Below are 19,490 nucleotides of genomic sequence, written 5' to 3'. Positions count from 1 at the left end.
GAAATGTCGGAATAATAGTAGAGAGAATGATTTCTTTCAGCTTTCATTTCTTTCATCACATTCCCAGTGGGTCAGAAGTTTACATACACCCAATTAGTACTTGGTAGCATTGCCTTTAAATTGTTTAACTTGGGTCAAATGTTTCCACAAGCTTCCCAAGATAAGTTGGGTGAATGTTGGCCCCTCCTGACAGAGCTGGTGTAACTGAGTCAGGTTTGTAGGCCTCCTTGCTCGCACACACTTTTTCAGTTCTGCCCACAAATTTTCTATAGGATTGAGGTCAGGGCTTTGTGATGGCCACTCCAGTACCTTGACTTTGTTGTCCTTAAGCCATTTCTGCCACAACTTTGGAAGTATGCTTGTGGTGCTTTGGAAGTATGCTTTGGAAGACCCATCTGCAAGCAAGCTTCAACATCCTGACTAATGTCTTGAGATGTTGCTTCAATATATCCACATAATGTTCCTACCTCATGATGCCATCTATTTTGTGAAGTGCACCAGACCCTAATGCAGCAAAGCACCCACACAACATGATGCTTTCACCACCGTGCTTCACGGTTGGGATGGTGTTCTTCGGCTTACAAGCCTCCCCCTTTTTCTTCCAAACATAACAATTGTCATTATGGCCAAGCAGTTTTATTTTTGTTTCATCAGACCAGAGGACATTTCTCCAAAAAGTACAATCTTTGTCCCCATGTGCAGTTGCAAACTGTAGTCTGGCTTTTTTATGGCGGTTTTGGAGCAGTGGCTTCTTCCTTGCTGAGCAGCCTTTCAGGGTACGTTGATATAGGACTCGTTTTACTGTGGATATAGATACTTTTGTACCCGTTTCCTCCAGCATCTTCACAAGGTCCTTTGCTTTTGTTCTGGGATTGATTTGCACTTTTTCCACCAAAGTATGTTCATCTCTAGGAAACAGAACGGGTCACCTTCCTGAGCGGTATGATGGCTGCATGGTCCCATGGTGTTTATGTAAGTCGCTCTGGATAAGAGCGTCTGCTAAATGACTTAAATGTAAATGTATGTAAATGTATACTTGCGTACTATTGTTTGTACAGATGAACGTGGTACCTTCAGGCGTTTGGAAATTGCGCCCAAGGATGAACCAGGCTTGTGGAGGTCTACAATTTATTTTCTGAGGTCTTGGCTGATTTATTTGGATTTTCCCATGATGTCAAGCAAAGAGGCACTGAGTTTGAAGATAGGCCTTGAAATACATCCACAGGTATCCTACTACTCCTCGTCAGAGGAGGAAGAAGACCATTACAGAATCACCCACCACCAAAGGATCAAGCAGCGTGGTAAGGAGCAGCGCTATCTGGAGCAGGTGACAACATGGGACGAGATAGAAAGGTGGTCGAGCGACCCAGGGAGAGTGCCGGAGCCCGCCTGGGATTCTCTGGAACAGTGCGAGGGGGGATACCGGTGAATGGAGTTGGCACGGCCATCAAGGAAGCCCGAGAGGCAGCCCCAAACATTTCTTATAGCCCAGTGCGTTACATCGCAGCGCCTCGTATATGCCGGGCTAGAGTGGGCATCGAGCCAGGTGCCATGAAGCCGGCTCAGCGCATCTGGTCTCCAGTCCGTCTCCTCGGGCTACATGGCACCAGCCCTACACATGGTGTCCACAGTTCGCCAGCACAGCCCAGTGCGGTAATTTCCACCTCGCCGCACTCGCCGCACACGGTGCTCAAGACCTCCAGTGTGCCTCCACCACACACCAGCCCTCCGGTGGTAGCCCCCCGCACCAGGCTGTCTCTCCGTCTCCTCCCTGCAGGTGCTCCCGCCTGTCCAGCGCTGCCAGAGTCTCCCTCCTGTCCAACGCTGCCAGGGTCGCCTGTCTGTCCTGAGCTGCCAGAGTCTCCCGTCCGGTGCTGCCGGAATCTCCCGTCCATTCGGACCCGTTGCTAGGGTCCCTAGTCCGAGGTCTGCGGCTCTAAAGAGGCCACGGAGGACGGTAAAGAGGCGTGCAAAGACCATGGTGGAGTGGGGTCCACGTCCCGCGCCAGAGCCGCAACCGCGGACACCCACCCAGACCCTCCCCTATAGGTTCAGGTTTTGCGGCCGGACTCCGCACCTTTGGAGAGTCCGTTCTGACCCTAGTTCTTTTGTTATGTCTTTGTTTTAGTATGGTCAGGGCGTGAGTTGGGTGGGTTGTCTATGTGTTATGCAGGTGAGTGAGGACCCAAAAGCGGTTTAACAGAAACAGAGTCTTTTAATGTCCAAACACAGGGAAGACATATATCCTCTTCAGATGTATCGATTGACAAAATAGACAACCCGCAGAGAGGGCGACAAATAAATCATAAAGTCCTCTGATCTTTACAGGAGAGTCCCCTTCTAGCAGCAGAGGAGAATAGCAGGGTTAGCGGAAACTGACTGCTGGTCTCTCCGGGTAGGCGCGGGTTGTAGAGGACAGAGGTACCTGATCACACGTAGCATCTGATGAAGAGGCAGATTACGACAGGACGGGACAAGGGTGAAGCAAACGAGAATCTGACAAAGACAGAAGCAGAAACAGAGAGAGAAATAGAGACCTAATCAGAGGGAAAAAAGGGAACAGGTGGGAGAGAGTAAACGAGGTAGTTAGAGGAGATGAGGAACAGCTGGGGGAAGGAAAGGAAGAGAAGGTAACCTAATACGACCAGCAGGGGGAAACGAAGTGAAGAGAAAGAACAGGAACAAGACATAACATGACAATACATGACACTATGTTTGTTTTTCTATGAGTTGGTATTCCTGTGTTTGGCCTGGTATGGTTCTCAATCAGGCAGCTGTCCCTGATTGAGAACCATACTTAGGCAGCCTATTTTCACCCTTGATTGGTGGGTGATTATTTTCTGTGTCTGTGTGTTCCACACGGAACTGTTTCGTTTTTTGTTATTACACGTTGTTATTTTGTATTTTTCTGTGTTCTATTAAAAGTATCATGAACACTTACCACGCTGCGCATTGGTCCTCCGATCCTTCCCACTACTCCTCATCAGAGGAGGAAGAAGACCGTTATAGAAATCTTTCTTTCTTTAAACAATTGTTGGAAAAATGACTTGTGTCATGCACAAAGTTAGATGTCGTAACCGACTTGCCAACTACAGTTTCTTAACAAGAAATTTGTGGAGTGGTTGAAAAACTAGTTTTAATTACTCCAACCTAAGTGTATGTAAACTTCCGACTTCAACTGTACATTTAATATATAAATGAGAGAAGAATAGTAAGTGAAAAGCCATAAACAGCTGGGATAATCCAGGGAGGAAAAACTGTTTGTTGTATATTACAATGCATATTATACACTGAACACAAATATAAACGCAACATACAACAATTTCAAAGATATGACTGAGTTACAGTTCATATAAGAAAATCAGTCCATTTAAATAAATTCATTAGGCCTTACAGATATGCATCTGATGGTCACAGATACCTTTGAAGAAAAGGGTAGGGGCGTGGATCAGAAAACCAGTCAGTATCTGGTGTGACCACCATTAGACTCATGCGGCGCGACACATCGCCTTGGCATAGAGTTGATCAGTCTGTTGATTGTGGCCTGTGGAATGTTGTCCCACTCCTCTTCAAGGCTGTTCGGATTTGCTGTATATTGGCGGGAACTGGAACACGCTGTCGTACAGGTCGCTTCAGAGCATCCCAAACATGCTCAATGGGTGACATGTCTGGTAAGTATGCAGGTCATGGAAGAACTGGGACATTTTCAGCTTCCAGGAATTGTGTAGAGATCCGTGCAACATGGGGCCATGCATTATCATGCTGAAACTTGAGGTGATGGCGGTGGATCTCATCACGGTATCTCTGGGCATTCAAATGGGAAGCGGCTTATTGTAGAGAAATTAACATTCAATTCTCTGGCAACAGCTCTGGTGGACATTCTTGCAGTCAGCATGCCAAATGCACGCACCCTCAAAACTTATGTGACCAAACTGCACATTTTAGAGTGCCGTTTTATTGTCCCCAGCGCAAGGTGCACCTGTGTAATGATCAGGCTCTTTAATCAGGGTCTTGATATGCCACGCCTGTCAGGTGGATGGATTACTTTGGCAAAGGAGAAATGCTCACTAACATAAATATAAACAAATTTGTACACTAAATTTGGGAGAAAAAAGTTTTTTTGTCTGTATGGAAAATGTATGGGATTTTTTATTTAAGCTCATGAAACATGGGACCAACACTTTACATGTGTTTAGCTTTTTCTAAAATATTTTATGAGATTGGAGAACACATTGGAAGGGATATTAGACTGTTCCTCCATACAGGATATTTCCCAATATCCTTTGTTTGCGCTTATGGACCACTCCATTCAATTCAAACCACAGGTTTTCAATGGGGTCAAAGTCCAGAGACTGAGATGAAAAAATGATTTAACATATCTATATTGCTTAGCCTTATGTGTTTTGAGATGGCAGCTGTAGCATAAGACGACACATTTTATATCACTGCATCACGCCGACGGGATGTTCTGTTATTCGCGTGTCGCTCTTAAAACCAGCCTGTCTATTTATTAGCTGCCTACCAATGGCTCATAATAACTACAAAGGTTAATCAATGACGTTATTTCACAGTATTTACTGCATGATCATATGTTAAAATAGCTTGTATTATATAATCTCATCGACCACCATTATTGTTATGATTATTATGCCTGTTATTATTATATGATTAGGCCTTTGCTTGTGGAGTCATGGTAGCCTAATATAAATGCAAGCCTACAGTTCACCTAGCGACAGACTACCGTCTTGCTGTAGGTCAAATGAGCTCCTGTGCTGTTGCTGAGCAGAGCAGGGAATTCCACCCTCACAGACAATACCTAGTCCTATCCTCATTCAATTTCCGTTAGCAAATCTCAATGTTCTTTCCAACAACCCCATCTCTCCCTGCTCCCCATCCCATGATGTTGCCAATTATAATTTTTAAATAACTAACCCTGTTACTCTCTCATTGTCTGAATACACTACCCGAGTGTGAATGTTTTAATAAGCTTAGGCTTATATGTAGTTGATTACATCCCATGTAAAGTTGTCATCTATATAAAGTTGTTTACAATGTCCTCCCAGGGCTCCGGTAAAGATGTATCCATCAGTAGTGGCGTGGAAGACAGCGTCCACAGCTTAAAGGTAACATTCTAATCATTTACCCGGTGGTACAATGTGCATAGCAATGAGCATTATTCTTCGTTCATTTCAAGTGTGTGCAAAGCCATGTGGTACAGCAATGGTATTTTAACGTGGAACAGTTCAGATATTGCACATATTGCATAGTACACTGCTACATTAGAGAATTTATATTGCGTGTAAACTGCAATCTCAAGACATTTGAAGCTTGTCAGTGTATGGCTAACTGGAGACGCCATTCCCTCCAACTGCCCATTTCAGTGTGGGGAATCAGATGAATCACTTGCCTTCAGCGAGGAGTCCAGCTGCACCATCTTGATGTTTCCTGGATATGATTCTGATATTCATAAAACCTCCCCTGGTTGTCAATCAAAAGGTCCAGGTCACACCAACAGCATGGACACCTCCCCCCACAAACATGGCTCTCCTAATGCCTCTCAGTCCGTTAGATCAACAAACAAAAAAACACATCCCCCTACAAAAATAACAATACGTCCGCCTCAGCAAAACGGAGTCAAAGAAATCCACCTGAGATCCTGAGATGTTCGTCTTATAGATCCATGGGGGTTAACTCCTTCTGGGGCCCCTCGTTTGGCTTGTGCTCCCCAGACCCCTGTGCTAACCACATACTCAATGTTGTGGCCCTTTGTGGCCCTCCGAGAGGTATAGAGAAAGAGAAGGATGAGGGCCCTGGTCTATCTAGGAGGTCCTGTGTCGTTTCCGCAGAGAATCCACTTTCCCAGATAAAGCTAAGCACCACCTGTCAATCAGGCTGTGACCTGTGATCTGCCGCAGGCTTTTAGCTCTGATTTACTCTGCTCTCTAACGTTGCACAGGGAGGAGACAGCCAGGCAGGCGGCAGTCGCAGGTGGTGATTTGGTGATTAGGAGAAAGAGGGGGAGAGAAAGGGGTGAGAGCGAGAACGAGAAAGAGAACAAGAAAGAGATGCACAGCTGGATGCACAGCTGGATTAAGCCTGTTATTAATGAATCAATGTCTGAGAAAATGGCCTCATAGATGCTACATCCTCATAATTGCATCAGGTCTGTAGTCTTGAATGACAAGCACCTCTGTAGTACTGTATCTGAGCCTAGCTTGTGTACACTATAGACCTCTGTGTTGTTACTGTACACACTTGTAGGAATCTGACTCCTGTTTTGTGACCCACCTGAGCTGGATGTAGAGTATTTATAGTTTGGTAATCCCTGACCAATGGAGCGTGTGATGTTACGCTGAACATGGATTACTTGAAACTCATTCACCTTACACATCTAAGTCGTTGTCAAGCTCGTCTGAATGAATGGACCAAGGCGCAGCGTCCTTAGAGTTCTACATGTTTAATAAATATGCAACTCACCAAAAACAATACAGAAGGAAACCATGCGTGACATTCTGGGCTGCTCACAGGCAGCTACACAAAAACAGAAGATCCCACCACAAACGGACCAAGCAGCGTGGCCAGGAGGAGCAGACATCTTGGACATGGGAGGATATCTTGGACAGTAAGGGATCCTGGAAGTGGGAGGAGATCCTGGCCGGAAAGGATCGCCTTCCATGGGAGCAGACGGAGGCAGCGAGGGAGGAACAACGACGACACCGGGGTTCGCGACCACGACGGAAGCCCGAGAGGCAGCCAGGGTTTGGCGGAGGTGGTTGGCGGAGCCAGGGTTTGAACCAGAGTCAACTCCCCGTACTCACCGTGGTGAGTGTGTGACCGGTCAGGCACCATGTTTTGCGGTGATACGCACTGTGTCTCCAGTGCGCATCCACAGCCCGGTGCGTTCTATGCCAGCTCCCCGCACTTGCCGTGCAAAAGTGGGCATCTGTCCAGGACAGGTGGTGCCGGCTCAGCGCGCCTGGTCTCCAGTGTGCCTCCTCGGTCCAGGATATCCTCCGCTCTACGTGCTGTATCCTCCGCTCTACGTGCTGCCAGCTCTACGCTCCAGACCTCCAGTGTTCGCCTCCACGGCCCAGTATATCCTGCGCCGGCCATACGTACTGTGTCTCCAGTGCTCCTTCACAGCCAAGTGCATCCTGTGCTAGCTCCCTGCACTTGCTATGCGAGAGTGGTCATTTGTCCAGGACGCATTGTGCCAGCTCTACACTCCAGACCTCCAGTGTGCCACGGTCCAGTATATCCTGTGCCAGCTCCATGCACCCGCCTCCAGTGCGTGTCTCCAGCCTGGTACGTCCTGTGCCAGCTCCACACACATAGCCTCCAGTGATGATCCATGGCCCGGAGCCTCCAGTGATGATCCATGGCCCGGAGCCTCCAGTGATAATCCATGGCCCAGAGCCTCCAGTGATGATCCATGGCCCAGAGCTTCCAGTGATGATTCATGGCACGGAGCCTCCAGCGAGGGTGCCCAGTTCGGAGCCTCCAGCGAGGGTTCCCAGTCCGGAGCCTCCAGTGAGGGTTCCCAGTCCGGAGCCTTCAGCGACAGTTCCCAGTCCGGACGACTATGGTCCGGAGTCCCCCGGCGCCGACCTACGGTCCGGAGTCTCCGGCAATAACCCACGGTTCGATTCCTCCGGCGATGATTCACGGCCCGGAGCTTCCGTTGACGATCCCCGCACCAGAGGCGCCACTGAAGTTGGAGGAGCCACGAGCGGAGCGGAGTCTGCGTCCCGAACCGGAGCCAACAACAAGGGTAGATGCCCACCCGGACCCTCCCCTATAGGTTCAGGTTTGCGGCCGGAGTCCGCACCTTTGGGGGGAGGGGGTACTGTCACGCCCTGACCTTAGAGATCCTTTTAATTCTCTATTTGGTTAGGTCAGGGTGTGACTAGGGTGGGCAATCTATGTTTTCTATTTCTTTATTGGCCGGGTATGGTTCCCAACCAGAGGCAGCTGTCTATCGTTGTCTCTGATTGGGGATCATACTTAGGCAGCTTTTTCCCACCTGTAGTTTGTGGGATCTTGTTTTGGTACTGTGCTGTTTAGCCCTACTAAACTTAAAATGTTGTTTGTATTTGTTGTTTTCGGTGTTCATTGAATAAAGTAAGATGTACGCCTACCACGCTGCACCTTGGTCCGTTCCTTCCATCGACGAGCGTAACAGTCGTGCTCTCTTGTGCTATTACATTAGTTAACAGAGTTATCAGGATCTCTGTAAACGTCAAATTCTTCACAGCAGGTCTGAAGTGATTTGTCATGCAATGCACTTCTTATTAAAAGATGTGTGCATTCTGAACTAATGAGGAGATATAGTCACTAGAAAATGTACCTTATTTTATCCAATTTTATCACACTGAAGTTTTAAAATATCAATATATCAGATTCATGGCTGGGTAAGTAAATGGCGATATTAGGCCAAAACATTGGTAACCAAAGCTGTAGTCAGTGACGTGTGACTGTGAGAAAGAGAGAGAGTAATCTGACAGTGCTCTCTCAGACTGTTGGCCAGCACTACCCCTCTGTAATCTGAGATTACACAATGCTGCAACAGGTCTGCATTTACGCGGGCAGCCCAATTCTAATCTTTTGTCCTCTATTTGGTCTTTTGACCAATCCCCCTTTTCAGAGCTGATTGGTCAAAAGACCAATTAGTGAGAGAAAAAAATCAGAATTGGGCTGCCTGTGTAAATAAATGCAGCCCAGGAAGGGTAGATCTGAGACAGGCCTAATCCAGACAGGCATTGAGAGCAGCCAGCCACAACAGAGCATTTGCCTTTAGCTACTGATCTAGACTAATATTTACCTCCACCCTCATGGTTAATGTTAGGATTGGGGGAGAGTTATCTGATCCTAGAACTGTGGTAAAGGCAACTCCTACACTGAGAGCAGTTGTGTCAGGTGTTCTCTGTGGTTGTTTGTTTATTGAGTGGCTCATGTTCCTAGAAATTAAAAGCCTAGAGTGTCCTCTACTGGCCAGCAGGAGAATTGCAGAACTCTGAAGCACCTGATGAGACACAGTGCATTTGGAAAGTATTCAGACCCCTTGACTTTTTCCACATTTTGTGAAGTTACAGCCCTATTCTAAAACCAATTAAATAGTTTTCCCCCCCCTCATCAATCCACAAACAATACCCCATAATGACAAAGCAAAAACAGGGTTTTAGACATTTTTGCTCATTTATTAAAAAAAATACAAAACTGAAATAGGGAAAGGGAAAAGGCATCAGTTGAAGGCATTCAGTTGTACAACTGACTAGGTTATCCCCCATTCCTAGTCAGTTGTACAACTGAATGCCTTCAACTGAAATGTGTCTCACATTTACATAAGTAATCAGACCCTTTACTCAGTAATTTGTTGAAGCACCTTTGGTAGTGATTACAGCCTTGAGTCTTCTCGGGTATGACGCTACAAGCTTGGCACACCTGGCTCTGTCCGGATATACTGTCCCCGTCCACACAGCCAGCTGGGTTCTCAGTACATCGCGCAGACAGGAATACAGAACTCTCTGGGAGAAAGAAAGGTGGTGTTGTTAGATAATACTGCACTTTTGTACCTAGGAACACAAGCATTTCGCTACACCTGCAAAAACATCTGCTTAAAATGTGTATGTGACCAATAAAATTTGATTTGATTTGGGGAGTTTCTCCCATTCTTCTCTGCAGATCCTCTCAAGCTCTGTCAGGTTTGATGTGGAGCGTCGCTGCACAGCTATTTTCAGGTCTCTCCAGAGATGTTAGATCAGGTTCAAGTCCAGGCTCTGGCTAGGCCACTCAAGGACATTCAGAGACTCTTCCTGAAGCCACTGCTGCGTTGTCTTGGCTGTGTGTTTAGGATCGTTGTCCTATTGGAAGGTGAACCTTCAACCCCGGTCTGAGGTCCTGAGTGCTCCGAGGCAGGTTTTCATCAAGGATCTCTCTGGACTTTGCTCCATTCATCTTTCCCTCGATCCTGACTTGTCTCCCAGTACCTGCCGCTGAAAAACATCCCCACAGCATGATGCTGCCACCACCATGCTTCACCGTAGGGATGGTGCCTGGTTTCCTCCAGACGTGACACTTGGCATTCAGGCAAAAGAGTTTATCAGACCAGAGAATCTTGTTTTAGGTGCCTTTTGGCAAACTCCAAGCGGGCTGTCATGTGCCTTTTACTGAGGAGTGGCTTCCATCTGGCCACGCTACCATAAAGGCCTGATTGCTGGAGTGCTGCAAAGATGGTTGTCCTTCTGGAAGGTTCTCCCATCTCCACAGAGGAACTTTGGAGCGCTGTCAGAGTGACATTCGGGTTCTTGGTCACCTTCCTGACCAAGGCACTTCTTCCCCGATTGCTCAGTTTGGCCAGGCGGCCAGCTCTAGGAAGAGTCTCAGTGGTTCCAAACTTCTTCCCCTTAAGAATGATGGAGGCTGTGTTCTTGGGGACCTTCAATGCTGCAGAAGTGTATTGGTACTCTTCCCTAGATCTGTGACTCAACATAATTCTGTCTTGGCGCTCTAAGGACAATTCCTTCAACCTCCTGGCTTGGTTTTTGCTCTTACACTGTCAACTGTGGGACCATATATCGACAGGTGTGTGCCTTTCCAAATCAGGTCCAATCTATTGAATTTACCACAGGTGGACTCCAATGAAGTTGTAGAAACAAGGATGAACAATGTAAACAGGTTGCACCTGAATTCAATTTCGAGTCTCATGGCAAAGGGTCTGAGTACTTATGTAAATAAGGTATTTATGTTTGTTATTTTTAATAAATTTGCAAAAATGTCTATAATCCTGTTTTCAGTTTGTCATTATGGAGTATTGTGTGTAAATTGGTGAGGATTTTTATTTATTCAATCAATTTTAGAATAAGGACTGATAACAAAAGTTTACATTCCATGTACAATGGCAAAGGTGTCTAAAGATGTCGGAATTTAGGTATGACGTCATTGTTTTTAGCACTATTGTCATGGCTGTTGATAGAACTTAACCAAGGTGCAGCGTGGTGAGCGTACATATTTCCTTTTTATTTGGGTGACGCAGACAAAACAATAAACAATACAAAACAAACCGTGACGCTTAAGGCTATGTGCCATCAAACAAAGTTAACTTCCCACAAACACAGGTGGGAAAAAGGGTACTTAAGTATGGTTCCCAATCAGAGACAACGATAGACAGCTGTCCCTGATTGAGAACCATATCCGGCCAAAACCTAGAAATAGAAAATCATAGAAACACAAAACATAGAATGTCCACCCCAACTCACGCCCTGACCAAACCAACATAGAGACATAAAAAAGGATCTCTAAGGTCAGGGCATGACAACTATCCACAGATTTTTTAAAACTACGGCACACGACATGGTTCAATGCGCCAATATATCAGCACCAAATACTTTTTCTAAATGCCGGCATCTTGGAGCTAGAATTGGGATCATGTTGGCCTACACTGTACTAATGATGATACAAAAATTAACGCAGAATAAATTCACTTTGAAATGTCCCCAAAGTGCTCCTTTATTAAATGGACATTGTTTTGACCTATACATTTTACAACAGTGTTTGTGGGCAATGACATACAGTATATTACACCTAAAGCAGTGTGAATGAGTTTACATCTAAACCATGTCCTCTATATCCTCCCCCCCAGGCAGCTGACCTGGTCATTGAGCTGTCCCAGACCCACAAGGCCAAACCTGACCTGACCAATCTGGTGTTTGGAACTGTGTTCTCTGACCACATGTTGACCATAGAGTGGACCAACGCTGGAGGCTGGCAGAAACCTCACATCAAGCCCTTTGGTAACCTGTCTCTCCACCTGGCCTGCTCAGCCATGCACTACGCTGTGCAGGTAGGAAACACCACCTTGTTAGGCCTTGTTAGAAAGTTAATGTATCTCACGTTGTCCATTCCTGCTGCCCACCTGATAGTCCACTAACAGTGGAAATATGTTTGTAGATTTATTACATACATTTAATTTATTTTGTACTAAAATAACTTAGGCAATCTATAAGTATTTTAAATATGTCTAATAACATCAATTATTTCAAGGATATGACAAAGCAGCAGGAGACAAAGTTAAAGGTGCAAAATCAGGTGCCGGTTCATGAAATTATAGTGTTCGAAAATGAATGATGGCAGAAATATTAACAAAACGTGCGAAACGACTGTCAAAACAAACAAAAGGTCTGAAAACGTCCCGAATGAACGGCTTAAACAGGCACTAATGTAACATACCTGGCACCAGCCTACCAATGAGCAATTCCAACACTGGTGTAAATGTACAGGTCCAGCATCTACACTACAGGTATGTATAGGACCTTCCCCATGGTCGTCACATCTTACAGACCCAATGTCAGTGTCTTCAATCAGGAAACAGACTGTGCTGCTGAGATGCTGAGAGTTTGTGTTGAGAGCTTAAGATGTACTACACTTTAATTGTAGCTAGGATAAGAATAGGCACAGCTAGGATAGTTGAAAGACAGTGGGTTGGACATAAATGGCCAACACATGTATGCTCATTTGTACTGAAACTTACACACACACAGACACACATAGGTTCAGGAAGCCAATTTCCCATTCTGGACCTCATTCATTATGTTTACATTTTTCCTTTTAGTATATTCACTCTGTTCAGAGAATGACTAGAGGTCAGTGGTTCTTCCTGTCTGCCAGTCTTAACCCCTGTCTCTTTCCTCTCCTCTGATCTCTGGTCAGTTGTTTGAGGGTATGAAGGCATACCGAGGTGCTGATGACAAAGTCCGACCCATGCTCAACATAAACCGTATGGCGAAGTCTGCAGAGAGGGCCTGCCTGCCGGTAAGAACACATACAGGCTGTGGTACTGAACAAACATCCCTGTTAGTGAGTATTTCTCCCTTGCCAAGGTAATCCATCCATCTGACAGGTGTGGCATATCAAGAAGCTGATTAAACAACATGATCATTATGCAGGTGCACCTTGTGCTGGGGACAATAAAATGTATCAGATTTTGACAGAGCCTGTAATTGGAGCTGTTGCCAGATCATTGAATGTACATTTTTCTACCATAAGCCGCTTTTGGCAGTACGTCCAACCTCACTCACAACCGCAGACCACGTGTATGGTGTCATGTGGGCGAGTGGTTTGCTGACGTCAACATTGTGAACAGAGGGCCCCATGGTGGCGGTGGGATTATGGTTTGGGCAGGCATACTGTAAACTATGGACAACGAACACAATAGCATTTTATCGATGGCCATTTGAATACACAGCGATACCGTGATGAGAACCTGAGGCCCATGTTTGTGCCATTCATCCGCCGCCATCACCTCATGTTTCAGCCTGATAATGCACGGCCCCATGTTGCAAGGATCTGTACACAATTCCTGGAAGCTGAAAATGTTCCAGTTCTTCCTTGGCCTGCATACTCACCAGACATGTCACCCATTGAGCATGTTTGGGATGCTATGGATTGATGTGTTCGACAATGTGTTCCAGTTTCCACCAATCACATTCCACAGGCCACAATCAACAGCCTGACATGCGCTGCATGAGGCAAATGGTGGTCACACCAGATACTGACAGGTTTTCTGATCCACGCCCCCTACCTTTTCTTTAAGGTATCTGTGACCAACAGATGCATATCTGTATTCCCAGTCATGTGAAATCCACAGATTGCTTTTCCTACTAGCACTGACTTTGCAGATAACTTTTTAATCGAGAAAAATGTACTTGCGACAACTGCGATATGTGGCTGTCTCACTAAGCTGTCTTAAGATGAATGCACTAACTTTAAGTCACTCTGGATAAGAGAGTCTGCTACAGGACTTTCTGTAGTGTCTGCTGCAGTCACTGCATGTTCTGTTTGTTCATATGTTTGTCCCATTTCTCCTTTCCTGGCTCAACCTTTCATTGGTCATCTCTCCATCTCCCCCCTCCCTCCTCCAGGCCTTTGACAGGGCAGAGTTGGTAGAGTGTATCAGGAGGCTGGTACAGGTGGATCTGGAGTGGGTACCCCAGTCAGACTCTGCCAGTCTCTACATCCGACCCAACTTCCTGGGTACTGAGGTGAGGAGATGACCAACCAACCACTCTCTGTCTCCTTCTGTGAGGGCCTTTCTCATTCACTCTCATATGCTGTGACAGGGCTCTCCCTCTATCTAGCATCCCCTGTACTTGTTGCTGAAGTAGCAATAATTTATTTGTGAATAGTTCAAGAGTTTGTCAACTACACTAGAAGCTTAGCAGTCTCTAGGAGTGAAGAAGCCGTCCCGCTCTACTTTATGTGATCCTGAGTCCTGTTGGTTCCTTCTTCAGTACAGGAGCTAAACCTGTCTCTCTCTGGGACGACTTCAAATACATCAGAGCCTGGAGAGGAGGGACAGGAGACCGTAAGATGGGAGGGTAAGAGGAGGGACTGGAGACTGTAAGATGGGAAGGTTAGAGGAGGGACAGGAGACTGTAAGATGGGAGGGTAAGAGGAGGGACTGGAGACTGTAAGATGGGAAGGTTAGAGGAGGGACGGGAGACTGTAAGATGGGAGGGTTAGAGGAGGGACTGGAGACTGTAAGATGGGAAGGTTAGAGGAGGGACGGGAGACTGTAAGATGGGAGGGTTAGAGGAGGGACTGGAGACTGTAAGATGGGAAGGTTAGAGGAGGGACTGGAGACTGTAAGATGGGAGGGTTAGAAAAGGGACTGGAGACTGTAAGATGGGAGGGTTAGAGGAGGGACTGGAGACTGTAAAATATCCAACATATCACAAGTTAGGATTGGAATTGGTTACTGTACCCTTTGAGTAAAGGAAGAACAGACATGGTAGTATTCTTTTGAGATGCAGTAAAAATGCTTGCTTTGCAACGTGTTCTACTAGTTTGTCCTGACCCTAATATCCCCACCCTGCCAACACTACTAATACAGCTTTACACCAGATTCAACTCTAAAGAGCTTTGGATTTCATTGTGACACGATTTATGTACAGTACACAATAAGATCACGCGCTTGGTTACTCTAACGAACGCAACAGTGTCAAATCCTTTTGGATTACGACACATGGAATTTAAATGTAAACGGACAACTCTCGTTTGTGGATTAAAATGAACATGAACATGGTGGTTTGTTTACAGGAACTACGGAGCATCTATCTGCGCCCAGCATGAAGCAGTGGATTATGGGTGCCAGCAGGTCCTCTGGCTGTACGGAGACGACCATCAAATCACAGAGGTCGGAACCATGAACATGTTCCTCTTCTGGAATAATGAGAAAGGAGGTAATCATGATCACTTTCAGTGTCATGGCCAATGAGATTAGAGATAATACCTTTGCTTTAATCGGGCTTTTGCAATTGTGCAAGGCCAAAGGAAATATGGGTTGCGTTCCCATGTTCAGACATTATATGCATCAACCAATGGTTGCATGCCACACAATTTCTAGAACATATGACGTGGTTAGCTGATACTTAAAATACCTATCCAGTTATTGAAAGATCTGTCATGCGTCAGCAATGTCTGAGCAGGGGAACACGGCCATCCTCTTCTAGATCTGTTGATATGGACATAATGTTACTGAACAGGAAACGGATCTTTGTGTCTGATTGTACAACAGCGACATCTAGTGGTTAGAGTGTATATCACCCCAGCTGCAGTCTTACATAGCCAGTGCTGTTCTTCACCTCTTCACCTCATCTCTGTAAACTGGGTCATATTGGATATTCCATTGACACTAAAAGATCTGTTAAATTCATTTATTCATCCAACGTTTTTCTTTCCAGAGGAGGAGCTGGCAACGCCACCTCTGGATGGAATAATCCTACCTGGGATCACGCGGCAGAGCATCCTGGAACTCACCAGGAAATGGTGAAATAACCTGATTCAAAAATGGATTAAATCGTTTTTTTCCCCTCATTAATCTACACACAGTACCCCATAATGACAAAGCAAAAACAGGTTTTTAGATTTTTTTTTTGCAAATAGGGCTATCTTCTGTATACCACCCCTACCTTGTCACAACACAACTGATTGGCTCAAATGCATTAAGAAGGAAAACAATTCCACAAATGAACTTTTAACAAGGCACACCTGTTAATTGAAATGCATTCCAGGTGACTATCTCATGAAGCTGGTTGAGAGAATGCCAAGAGTGTGAAAAGCTGTCATCAAGGCGAAGGTGGCTACTTTGAAGAATCTAAAATCTAAAATATGTTTTGATTTGTTTAACATTTTTTTGGTTACTGCATGATTTCATATGTGTTATTTCATAGTGTTGATGTCTTCACTATTATTCTACAATGTAGAAAACAGTCAAAATAAAGAAAAACCCTGGAATGAGTGGGTGTGTCCAAACTTTTGACTGGTACTGTATATAGAGAGGGTAAGAGGGGGGCAAGTACAATGTGTTCTCTAAGGGTAGGACATAAGATAGTTCAACAGCAACACAGGGCACAAGTTAGGGGGCAACAGAAAGATAGAGGGTTGAACTTGCCATGGCACTCGGGGTTTAATTAAGGGAAAGATGGACTTGACACCCGCATGGACATACCACCAGGGGTGCTTCCATCTGCTACAGGGGCACAGGCACTATACCAGCGGCTATCACTGGCCATTAAACCAGTAGCCTGGTTGCCAGATCAGATACATGTATAGCATGACAAGGAATCTTGGAGGACTTGGCTAAAGCACAAGCAGATCTGGCGACTAAGATGCCACACTGGGGTGTGTGTGTGAGAGAGAGAGAGAGAGAGAGAGAGAGAGAGAGAGAGAGAGAGAGAGAGAGAGAGAGAGAGAGAGAGAGAGAGAGAGAGAGAGAGAGAGAGAGAGAGAGAGAGAGAGAGAGAGAGAGAGAGGGGCATAGAGAGGGGGGATAGAGAGAGAAGGGGGATAGAGAGAGAGGGGGGGGAGAGAGAGAAGGGCTCTCTAGCCCTGTTCTTAGAGAGCTACCATCCTGTAAACTTTCACTCCAACCCTAATCTAGCGTACCTTATTTGAATAACTGGGGTTGTCCCTCTCTCCTCCTCCACCTCCCTCCCTCCTCATCCACCTCTAAGGTGTGTGAGAGGTACCTGACCATGGCAGACCTGTGCTGTGCTCTGAGAGGGCCGTGTTAAGGAGATGTTTGGCTCTGGTACTGCATGTGTGGTCAGTCCTGTGGGACGCATACTCTACCAGGGAGAGGTACCACAACCACAACTCACTACCCTTACAACATATGGATGAATGAATGGATGGATGACTGAATGGATGGATGAATGATGCAATCAAGCAAGCGATCAAAACATTAGAATCAAGCACTTTCACGTTTAACACTTTGTCATAAACCGCTGAACAGCTACTCCAGAAAGTAGTATTTTTAAATTGTGTGTCTCTCTCTTTCTAGAACCTACATATCCCCTGCCAGGACGATTTCCCCCAGCTGGCCTCTAGACGGATGAAGGAGCTCACAGATATACAGGTAAGGTGGTCACAGACATCGATGCAACGTCTATTCCACGTTGGTTCAATGTCATTTAATTCAACCAGAGTGTGCCCAGTGAGACACGTGTGACAGAGGTGGATTGTCTTGTAACCTCCCCTCGCGCTATCAATTTGGATCCTTTTCGGAGGCGCAGCTGGCGAAGACGTTGTCGAGTCGGCGGTCACGTGTGTTGGCGAAGCAGTGGGTCACTCATTTGAGCCCAGCAAGTGGACAGGGACAGTGAAGGAAGCTATACAGTTAGGCACAGTGTCCTCTGTCACGCAGGCAACCAAACAGGTACGTAATGCAGGCACTCACAGCAGATGTGGCCTCTCCCACAGTAATGGTAACAGCTGGATGGACGTCAGGGCCTGCCAACTGTCTGACCTAGACTGATGTCATCCTCAGCACACAGACTATTCCATAGAGATACATACTGGATTCATCTCGATTCTGTCTCCTCTGTGTTAGTGTATCAGGGCGGTTTCGTATTAGTAAAGTGTAGTGGGTGTTCTGCCCTGTAGCTTGCCACATATCTGTATGTTCTACTCTCCATCGCCTTGGTTAAGAGCTGTAAATGGATACCATCCCACTCCCCCTGCCTGCCTACCAGAATACCTTTGCTAGTGGGGGTGTTAAACTGAGTGGGTCATTCATTCAGTCTAGATCTTTGTCAGTATCTCTCTCTGTCTGTCTGGCCGTCTCTCTGTTTACGTCTGTGAGTTTGTGTTCCTCTCTGCCTCATATCATTTCACCCTGTCAGGTCAGGTGATTATCGTTTTCCCTCTAAATCTCCTCATCGCCACGGCTTTGTGTGAGAGCTTGTGTGTGTCTCCTCTGCCAAACCACTAGTGCTGTGTGTGTAGCTGTGTGTGTGTGTGTGTGGATCTGTGTGTGTGCGTGCCTGCCTGCCTTTGTGTGTAAACCTTATCTGAGTGTATGTGTGGCCCTAGCGATAGCTTCTCTCCCCCTGTAGCTCATTGTGGCGCCGACACACAGCTAGACAGAGGAGATAGGAGGAGGTTCATGTAGTAATGGCTGGGCAGGGATGGGAGATAGAGCAGACACACAGTCCTGAAAGCTCTCATTAAGATGCCTGCTGTAATTACACAAACCTAATTATTGTCTCAGCCTTTGTGATCAAAGCCAAGATGCCGCAAATTACGCTGCTTGACCGAGAGAGAGAGAGAGAGAGAGAGAGAGAGAGAGAGAGAGAGAGAGAGAGAGAGAGAGAGAGAGAGAGAGAGAGAGAGAGAGAGAGAGAGAGAGAGAGAGAGAGAGAGAGAGAGAGAGAGAGAGAGAGAGAGAGAGAGAGGAGAGAGAGAGAGAGAGAGAGAGAGAGAGAGAGAGAGAGAGAGAGAGAGAGAGAGAGAGTGGAGGGAGAGAGAGAGAGAGAGAGAGAGAGAGAGAGAGAGAGAGAGAGAGTGAGAGAGAGAGAGAGAGAGAGAGAGGCGGGGAGGGGAGAGGGAGAGACGGGGGAGCCTAAATGAACAATAACATCGACAAAATGCAGAAAAAACTCCAGCCTGATGTTAAATCTGTTGACATTTAATTTGGATGAGAAACAGAATGGTGTCCGCCTCCCCAAGAAGAAGACATTGGGCACAAACAAACGCGTTGTCTAAGACGAGGGGAGCGAGGGATGAGAAGAGGGATGAAAGACGGGTTTACTAACACGGCCCTCCGTTTCTCTTTCATGTTAATTAGAAATTGCATTTCTTTTGTTTCTCTTCGCGGGTGCTTATTTATTTTCACGACTCCGTCCATTACAACTAATTTGCAACATGAGACGTAAATAATTGGATTTGTCTCCGCGGTTGTCGCAGTTCAGGAACATTCTGTTTTGATTTGGTCGTTGTTTTGTGTGTGGCTGAGTTCGCAAGATTTCTTGGGATATTTGTTCTTTTTTGATTTGTGTTTTTGGATACGCCATTCACTGTGTTGTAGGCAAGGAGTTACAACAGTTTGCGAGCACATAAACTATATATGCATACAGTATACACCAACATACATGCACACGCACGCAAGCACGCACGCACACACACACACACACACACACACACGCACGCACGCA

General features: G+C 46.1%; 1 pseudogene; it reads left to right on the top strand.

Annotated features, from left to right (window-relative positions):
- The first annotated feature begins 1,335 nt into the window (after window positions 1–1,335).
- On the top strand, window positions 1,336–18,419 carry LOC124013572 (annotated as a pseudogene).
- The last annotated feature ends 1,071 nt before the right edge of the window (window positions 18,420–19,490 follow it).

Source organism: Oncorhynchus gorbuscha, linkage group LG25 (assembly GCF_021184085.1).
Source record: "Oncorhynchus gorbuscha isolate QuinsamMale2020 ecotype Even-year linkage group LG25, OgorEven_v1.0, whole genome shotgun sequence".
NCBI classification, from domain to species: Eukaryota; Metazoa; Chordata; class Actinopteri; order Salmoniformes; family Salmonidae; genus Oncorhynchus; species Oncorhynchus gorbuscha.
The sequence above is the reverse complement of the archived record's forward strand: the minus strand, read 5'-3'. Positions and strand labels throughout refer to the sequence as shown.